Below are 9,429 nucleotides of genomic sequence, written 5' to 3' on the forward strand. Positions count from 1 at the left end.
TTAACATAGAAACATAGAAAATAGGTGCAGGAGTAGGCCATTTGGCCCTTCGAGTCTGCACCGCCATTCAGTATGATCATGGCTGATCATCCCACTCAGAACCCTGCACCTGCCTTCCCTCCATACCCCCTGATCCCTTTAGCCACAAGGGCCATATCTAACTCCCTCTTAAATATAGCCAATGAAATGGCCTCAACTGTTTCCTGTGGCAGAGAATTCCACAGATTCACCACTCTCTGTGTGAAGAAGTTTTTCCTAATCTCAGTCCTAAAAGGCTTCCCCTTTATTCTCAAACTGGGACCCCTCGTTCTGGACTTCCCCAACATCAGGAACAATCTTCCTGCATCTAGCCTGTCCAAACCCTTTAGGATTTTATATGTTTCAATCAGATCCCCCCTCAAGCTTCTAAATTCCAGCAAGTATAAGCCTAGTTGATCCAGCCTTTCTTCATATGAAAGTCCTGCCATCCCAGGAATCAATCTGGTGAACCTTCTTTGTACTCCCTCTATGGCAAGGATGTCTTTCCTCAGATTAGAGGACCAAAACTGCACACAATACTCCAGGTGTGGTCTCACCAAGGCCTTGTACAACTGCAGTAGTACATCCCTGCTCCTGTACTCGAATCCTCTTGCTATGAATGCCAGCATACCACAGCTCATTAATGTAAATATCTAACCAGTCAGTCATACGACAGTAACTCAATATATGCAAGCATGCAGACATGGTAAAGAAATTCAGTTGTTATTCAGACAAATGTCAGAATGGAGAAGAAATGTGGTCTAAGTGACTTTGACTGTGGTGGTTTGAGTATCTCAGAAAATGTTCATCTGCTGGGATTTTTACGCACAACAGTGCGCTTATAGTGAATAGTGTGAAAAAACAATTACATCCAGTGAGTGGCAGGTCTGTGGATGAAAAAGCCTTGTTGATGATAAAGGTCAAAGAAGAATGACCAGGCTGTCCAAGCTGACAGGAAGATCGCAGTAACAGAAATAACCATATGATACAACAGTTGGCGCAGAAGAAAATCTCTGCACAACACATCAAACCTTGAACAGGATGGGCTACAGCAGCAAAAGACCACAAACATACATCAGTGGCCACTTTATATGGTAAAGGGGGTACCTAATAAAGCGGCCACTGAGTGTATTTTCCATTTTTTCTGACGAAAGGTCCTGGAAGTGAAACATTAATTGTTTTTGTTTCCACAGATGATGACTAGGGATTTTCTGTTATTTGTAAAATTTTCACTTTCATTTCTTTATTCTTTATATTTTTTGCTAATTTATTCTCTTAAATTTTGCAATACTCCTCCTGATAGTTTTCCCCGATTCTTTGTATTTTTCCAGATTTGCTGATTTCATTTGTTCCACTAATATTACATTTTTTTTCAAACATGATCCAATTTCCTTAATCATTCTTGTTGAATGGTGTTTGGCACAGTCCCTGTTTATCTGACTGAATTGCATATAATGGGTCATCTCTAAATAATGCATCATTTCTACACAACGTCAATAAATCCATCTCTCATAATAGGATTCTTATTCTGGGTCTATTTGTGGATAATTCAAAGTTTCATTATAAGATCATTATTAATATACATATATTCAATTTGTCTACAATCCCTTTCTAGTAGTCCATAATTTACTTCCAGCAAACCATTGTTATTTCTCAGCTTAATTCAAAAAGATTCAGTTTGGATTACTAAATCCATTTAAATCAATAAAGGAATTTATTTTGAAGACATAAATGGATAAGGTTGAAGACTCCTTAAAAAAAAATTTAAAAAATTCACATGTGAATGTTTATTTTTAAGTAATTGTACCTTTACATAGATCAATGCTAATTAGAATACCGTATTTTGATTTTGTTAATGTAGTATGCAAACAGTTCAGAATAAATAAAGAATAAAATTGCATGAAGTTAAAAAATAATATTTTTTTATTATTGTATTTCATTTGATTTGTCTTCAGGAGAATAAATTCAATTATTCCAGTTGGCATTATAACACAGTGCATGTTTGTTAAAAATCTATTGAACTCTCGTACTTTCAAAACTCTGTTGCATCTTTAAAACAGCAATATCTGAGGATCAGAAAGGTTAAATTTAGGTTATATTATTTTTACATAACTTTTATATAATATACAGGATACATGAAAACATTACAAAACACTATTATTTGAGAAAGTGAAGCAAACAGTAGAAAATACAAATTTGTGGTTCAATCAGCAATTCCTGTATAATTCATTAAAAAATTACCTTACTTTATTGTCACCAAACAATTGATACTAGAGCGTACAATCATCACAGCGATATTTGATTCTACGCTTCGCGCTCCCTGGATTACAAATCGATAGTAAGTATTAAAAATTTAAATTATAAACCATAAATAGAAAATAGAAAAGGGAAAGTAAGGTAGTGCAAAAAAAATCGAGAGGCAGGTCCGGATATTTGGAGGGTACGGCCCAAATCTGGGTCAGGATCCATTCAGCAATCTTATCACAGTTGGAAAGAAGCTGTTCCCAAATCTGGCTGTACGAGTCTTCAAGCTCCTGAGCCTTCTCCTGGAGGGAAGTGGGACGAAAGTGTGTTGGCTGGGTGAGTCGTGTCCCTGATTATCCTGTCAGCACTGCTCCGACAGCGTGAGGTGTAAAGTGAGTCCAAGGATGAAGATTGGTTTGCGTGATGTGCTGGGCTGTGTTCACGATCTTCTGCAGCTTCTTTCAGTCTTAGACAGGACAACTTCCATACCAGGTTGTGATGCACCCTAGAAGAATGCTTTCTACGGTGTGTCTATAAAAATTAGTGAGGGTTTTATGGGACAGGCCAAATTTTTTTTAGCTTGTATAAATATTCAAATACCTTCTTTAACAGAATACTTTAAATATGTACATGTAGATTCAAAACATCACAATACCTCATGGTAAATATTTAAAGTAAAATGCTGTTGTATCTCACTGAATTGGATTAGGCAATGCCACAAATTCATGTTAATCTCATTTTTTATGAAAAGTAAGGCATTAGTGTAAAATTTGGGGTTATTACAGGGATTGTGAATTCATGATTTTATTTCAGGCTCCTAAGAGAACTAAAATTTAATATACCGAGATTCTTGATACACGGAGCAATATCTAGTTCAGAACAATGCATGCCTGGATGCAATCTGGAATTTTCAGTTCTAGACATGGGCTACGCATGCTGGAACAAGTTTCAAAGTGCCAAGTTCCAGCGCAGCAATCATAACCCAATTCTAGAACCCTGTGTGGTCTCATTACCTGACTTTCCTTTGGAATCGCACCACCCATGGCAAGAATTTCCAAAAATATTCCTCATCCTGTCCCCTGCCCTTGTATTACTCCCCCTCCCAATGGCCATACCAGCACTGATCTTCAACCCAACCATATATGTGCTCCAACACATAAGAAATACTTAATTACTCATTCTTGCCTCCAAGCAATGATCCCAAGCCTCACACAATTGATCTTCATCAGCTGATTTATGCCCAAACCTCTCCACTTTCTAATCTTGTTAATGACTTTCCCTCAACACCAGCTCCATAGCCAAGAAAGCACAGCAGCGTCTCTATTTTCTGCAAAGGCTGAGAAAAGTCCATCTCCCACCCCCCATCCTCACCACATTCTACAGAGTATCAAGAGCATCCTGAGCAGCTGTATCACTGACTGGTTCGGGAATTGCACTGTCTCGGATCGTAAGACCCTGCAGTGGATAGTGAGGTCAGCTGATAATATCATTGGGGTCTCTCTTCCTGCCATTACACTTACACCACACCCTGCACCCATAAAGTCAACAGCATTGTGAAGGACCCTACGCACCCCTCATACAAACTCTTCTCCCTCCTGCCATCTGGCAAAAGGTACTGAAGTATTTGGGCTCTCACGACCAGACTGTGCAAGATTTTCTTCCCCCAAGCCACCAGACTCCTTAATACTCAGAGTCTAGATGGACATCTACATCATTTAATATTATATTGTAATTTGTCCTCTACTGTGCCTATTGTCTTGTTTATTATTTATTGTACTGCCCTGCACTGTCTTGTGCACTTTATGTAGCCTTGTGTAGATCTGTAGTCTAGTGTAGTTTTTGTGTTGTATTACGTAGTCTAGTGTAGCCTTGTGTTGTCTCACTTAGTCTAGTGTAGTTTTGTGTTGTTTCATGTAGTACTATGGTCCAGGATGAATATTGTTTTGTTTTTACTGTGTGCTGTACCAGCAGTTTATGGTCGAAATGACAATAAAAAGCAAATTGACTTGAAATGCTTTTTCTCTCTTATAACCTCGCAGATCTGACTTTGGCCTTATCCAGGTGTAGATTGCAATAGGAAACTTCATAGTTGTGGACTTACATTGGCCAGTGGCTCTGTGAAGTTTAACCCACAAATTCTAAGCACATGCATAAAAGTGCAGTGGTACAGTAAGGTACAGTCAGTACCCACAAACAGTAATGCAATATGGCTAAGTCATCTGTGAAAGTTTGAGGATAAATAGTGACTAGGGTATTGGGGATGGTACCCATTTCCCTCTTTTATGGAGGATTAAGATATCATTATGTTCATATTTAGAACAGATAGTATTAAGATGTACAAAAGGGGTTTTAAAATTAATAAAAATAGATACCCCTCTAATTTTAATTACTGATGAAGAGTGAAACTGAGAATCCTCCAAAATTAAAAAAACAGTTTTCATCCTCCCTACGGATATAGGTCTCTTGCGCAAAAATAATATCAACTTGAACTGTTTTTAGTTTCTTAAAGATCTTTCTATGCTTAATAGGTTGGTTCAAGCCATTCAGGTTCCAAGAGATTATAGTTTTATTAATATCCATAATAAGGCTTTAATTTAATGTTTAATAAAATAAGTTAGTGCGCCAGCACAAACCATCCCCGCAGGGAAGAACAAATTATGAATTTGATCAGAGACAAAAAAAAACAATTTGATTGACAGGAAAATCTCTCAGGACTGCCCAGTCAAAAAAACCTAAACTAATAGCCCCATCCTCCCCAAAAAGCCCGAAAACACATTCATGAAGAAATAAACAAATTCCAAATATTTTGATATTATGTTTAACAGAGGTTAAAATGTAGTTACCAGCAGCCATCTTAAATTCATTTAATAAAAATTGATCATATATTCAAAAAAGATAAATCCAACCAAATAATATGTTACGACTAGTGTTAAACTCTTACAAATCCTAAAGGAGAAAATAAAACAGCCAAAACGATGTCTAGGCAGTCATAAAATGCAGATTGAACTTTCAATGATCCAGCTACAAATGACTCCCAGCCAAGGATTAAGTGTTTAAGTTGCTTGCATATTATGTCTAACAGAGGTTAAAAGACAGTTAACAGCAGCCATCTTAAATTCATTTAGTAAAAATAGATATGTTCAAAAAAGATAGATCCAACCAAATAATATGTTACGACTAGTGTTAAACATCTTAGTACTATCACTGATTCAATTGGAAGATACTTAATTGTTACTGGTTTGTTATGTGGTCAAAAGGTAGCTTTGGTGTGTGTGTGTGTGTGTATGCACCTAATGTAGATAGCCCTGAATTTTTTAAGAAGTTATTTTCTGCGTTGCCAAATTTAAATGATCATGGGCGGTGACTTTAACTGTTGTCGCAGTCCTTCGATTGATAGATCATCAACCAATCCATGGCTTCCTAATAAGGCTGCGACCTGTATTAATTCTTTTTTACTAGAATATGGTCTGATCAATATTTGGAGATTGCTTCACCCTAAAGATAAGGATTTTTCTTTTTTTTTCACATGTACATCATAAATATTCAAGAATTGATTTTTTTTGTTGAATACGTGACTGGTGCCTTTTGTTGCTGACTGTGCGGATGACGCTATTGCGTGTTCGGATCATGTGTCCAGGAAACTAATACTGAAGTTTCCTGATAACCTACGGAATGCATCTCAGTGGAAATTTAATGCTACACTGCCGCATGATTCAGCATTTGTAAGTTTTATTAAAGAGCAAATTTCTCTATTTTTTGAATTAAATACAACTGAGGGTATGTCAAATTTGGTTATTTGGGATGCGATGAAATCTTTTCTTAGGGGACAGATAATCTCATATTCAGTAACTTTAAGAAGAAAAACTAAAGCATAACTTTTAGTGATTACTAACAGGATTAAAGAAAGATAAAGTTTACTCAGTAACACCCAGTGAAGATCTATATAAAGAAAGGGTGGAACTTCAAACACACTATGGTCTGCTTTTGACTTTTCTCATTGAGCAGCAACTTTTGAAATCTAAAAGTCAGTTTTATATACATGGGGATAAATCAGGTAAATTGTTGGCCACTCAACTTAAAGCATCAATAGCTAGAAGACAAATTTTGAAAATACGAAGAACTGATAGAACCGAAAAGTTAGATTGCCAGGAAATTAATAAGATGTTTCTGGATTTTTACTCGAACCTTTATAAATCTGATTTTCCAGACAATACAACTTTTATGAATAGATTCTTGCAATGATTGAATATACACAAAATTTCTATTCAAGATATGAATACATCAGATGCGCCTATTAAGCGAGAGGAAATATTAAGGTCTATATCCTCTTCTCAATCAGGTAAAGCTCCAGGACTGGATGGATTTACAGTAGAATTTTTTAAGACTTTTACTGAAATACTCACACCACATTTATGCCAAACTTTCACTGATTCTATATCCTCTGGGACACTTCTGGAAACTTTCTATGAGTCAACAATTTCATTAATTCCCAAAAAAGAAAAAGATTTATCTGAATGTGCCTCTTTCACACAGACCAATTTCCTGATTAAATGTGGATTCTAAAATTCTTTCTAGGATTCTGGCTTACAGGCTCAAGAATCTTTTACCTAAGGTTATTTATAAAGATCAAACTGGATTTATTAAGAACAGATACTCATATTTTAATATTCAGAGATTACTGAATATTATTCATTCCTCTCCATCTAAAAAATCTGAATGTGTTGTTTCCCTTGATGCAGAGAAAGACTTTGCTAGGGTAGAGTGGTCCTATGTATTCGAAGTTTTAGAAAGATTTAATTTTAGTCCAGGTTTTATTTCCTGGATTAAGCTAATCTATCAAGCTCCTATGGCAGCAGTTATAACTAACAATCAAAAATCTCCTTATTTTAGGCTATACAGAGGTAACCAGCAGGGTTGTCCTCTTAGTTCGCTGTTATTCGATCTGGCTTTAGAACCTCTTGCTATTGCCCTTCGGGACTCCAACAATGTTCAAGGTATTAAAAGAGATAAAGTGCATAAGGTTTCGTTGTATGCTGATGACTTGTTAGTTTATATTTCAAATCTTAAGAAATCTATTCCTTCTACGTTATCTATATTTTCTGAATTTAGTAGCTTTTCTGGATATAAATTAAATTTGCACAAAAGTGAGTTATTTCTTATTAATAACTACTTGGATCAATACGATCAAATTCCTTTTAGCATTGCTAAAAATAAGTTTACGGAAAGCAAGACCCTTTGGATTTCGTTGAATGATAATGTGGATCCTGAGGCCTTTTGGAAAAAATAGAAACTTCAGAAGGATTGAAAGAATTGGAGAAATTAGAAATAAGTTCAGCTCAAAATGACAATGCTACAAGTGATCTAGTCAATCTAGACCCAACTCAAGCAGCACCAAGCATTCAGTCCCAGCAAAGCAGGAGTGAAAAAGAGGGTCCTGAAACAGCGGCGGCAATGTCCAGTGCAAAAGAAGGTGCTAAAGCAACAGTTTCACCATCTAGTGTGAAAGAGGGTGCTAAAATGGCAGTTTCACCAACCAGTGCTAAAGTTGCATTGTCACCATCCAGTGCAAGAACAGCATCGGCATCATCCATTCCAAGCCCTTCTGCTGCATTACATGCTTCAGTACGTCCCAAAAGTTCCTTGTCTGCACCAAAGCCCAGTACTCCGGTAATTAAGGTATTTAATGAAGATGGCAGCAGTGACCCTTTGGAAGTGCCAAGTGACATTGCACCTCAAGATTTGTGTCAGCTGCTAATAACGAAAAATCAATGTGTTCATGATGGTTCCTGGACTATCACTAAGCAATTGACTCATATGGGCATAGAAAGAATCATAGAAGGTCATGAATCAGTGATTCAGGCACAACCAAGTTGGGCGATGGATACAGACTGTAGATTATACTTCAAAAAATGTAATGCCAAATATGAATACTTTGGAAATCCAACATATTTCCCAGAAAGCACGGTGTCTAGTTGCAATGAAACAAAAGAAACTTTAAGTTATTCATAGATGACACAGGAGTTCATGAGTTCAAGAATGTGTCCTGAAATTCATGGACATCTCCAAAGTAGAGAGCAAGGAAAGAAGAGTTGGAAAAAACACTATTCCATCTTGCGACGATCTGAATTGTAGTTTTCTACCAAAGGAACATCAAAGGAACTGAGACATCTGCAGTTTTTCGCTGAGTTTAGTGAATGCAACGTGTACATATTGTTGTCAGTGAAGAAGACCTATGGAGCTCCGACGAAGTTTGGATTCTGTATCAAGTATAACAACTCGGGAGATGCCAAGACCTGAAGTTGTCTTGTGCAGACGATGAACAAACTAGGGCACGCTGGGTGACAGCAATTCAACTTTTTAAATTTGGATTACAACTCTTTCAAAACTTTATGCCACCACAGCCAAAGTGTGGATCAGTGAGTTCAACAGTGAGAAGTAGCTCAGAAAGTTCTCTAGTAGCAATGGAGTTCTCTGGAAGCCAAGGAAGAATAATTGATAATCCTACAGAGGCACTTTCAGCTGCTGCGGAGGAGGCATTGACATGGAGGAGGAGAAGCCACCATCGTATCAACCCCTTTGGAAGTCCAGCCTTGGCACAGAGCTATTCCTCACGCCAAGGTCTTCCCAAGGCACAGATTTGCTTTCATCCTGGTCTCTCCAGAGATGACGCTCAAAAAACGCTGGAACGTCAAGGGTTTGTGGATGGGATGTTTACTTGGTGAGAAACAGTCAAAGCAATTTGAAGAGTTTTAGTTTGTCATTATTCTATGTTTGGAAGATAAGGCAGTTACAGATTCTTCAGCTGGAAAAAGATGGAAGAGTATATTATACAATGGATGAGGGGCACGCCAAATTTTCGGACCTTATTCAGCTTGTGGAGTTCCAGCACCTTAACAAGGAAGTGCTACCCTGCAAATTGAAACATGTCTGTGCCCGAGTTGCACTTTAATCTGAAGCCATTCATTCACCAGAGTTGTTTTGAGTACGTGCTTTGAACAAACGCCGCAACTGTGAGAAGATAATTGTGACAGTGTGCACTGTGCCTCAGACCAAAGGAAGACTACCTGTGGAATTGGATGGTTAGATTGATGCTACTCAATACTTGATCTTTGACTTTTGAACCTCATTGTGCCTAAGAAATCAGTGTTTTACTGTGCTGCTTGTAAT

The 9,429-nt window shown here is 37.3% G+C and overlaps 1 pseudogene; it reads left to right on the plus strand.

Moving 5' to 3' along the window:
* The first annotated feature begins 7,108 nt into the window (after window positions 1-7,108).
* On the plus strand, window positions 7,109-9,211 carry LOC134357493 (growth factor receptor-bound protein 14-like; annotated as a pseudogene).
* The last annotated feature ends 218 nt before the right edge of the window (window positions 9,212-9,429 follow it).

Source organism: Mobula hypostoma, chromosome 16, assembly GCF_963921235.1.
Source record: "Mobula hypostoma chromosome 16, sMobHyp1.1, whole genome shotgun sequence".
NCBI classification, from domain to species: Eukaryota; Metazoa; Chordata; class Chondrichthyes; order Myliobatiformes; family Myliobatidae; genus Mobula; species Mobula hypostoma.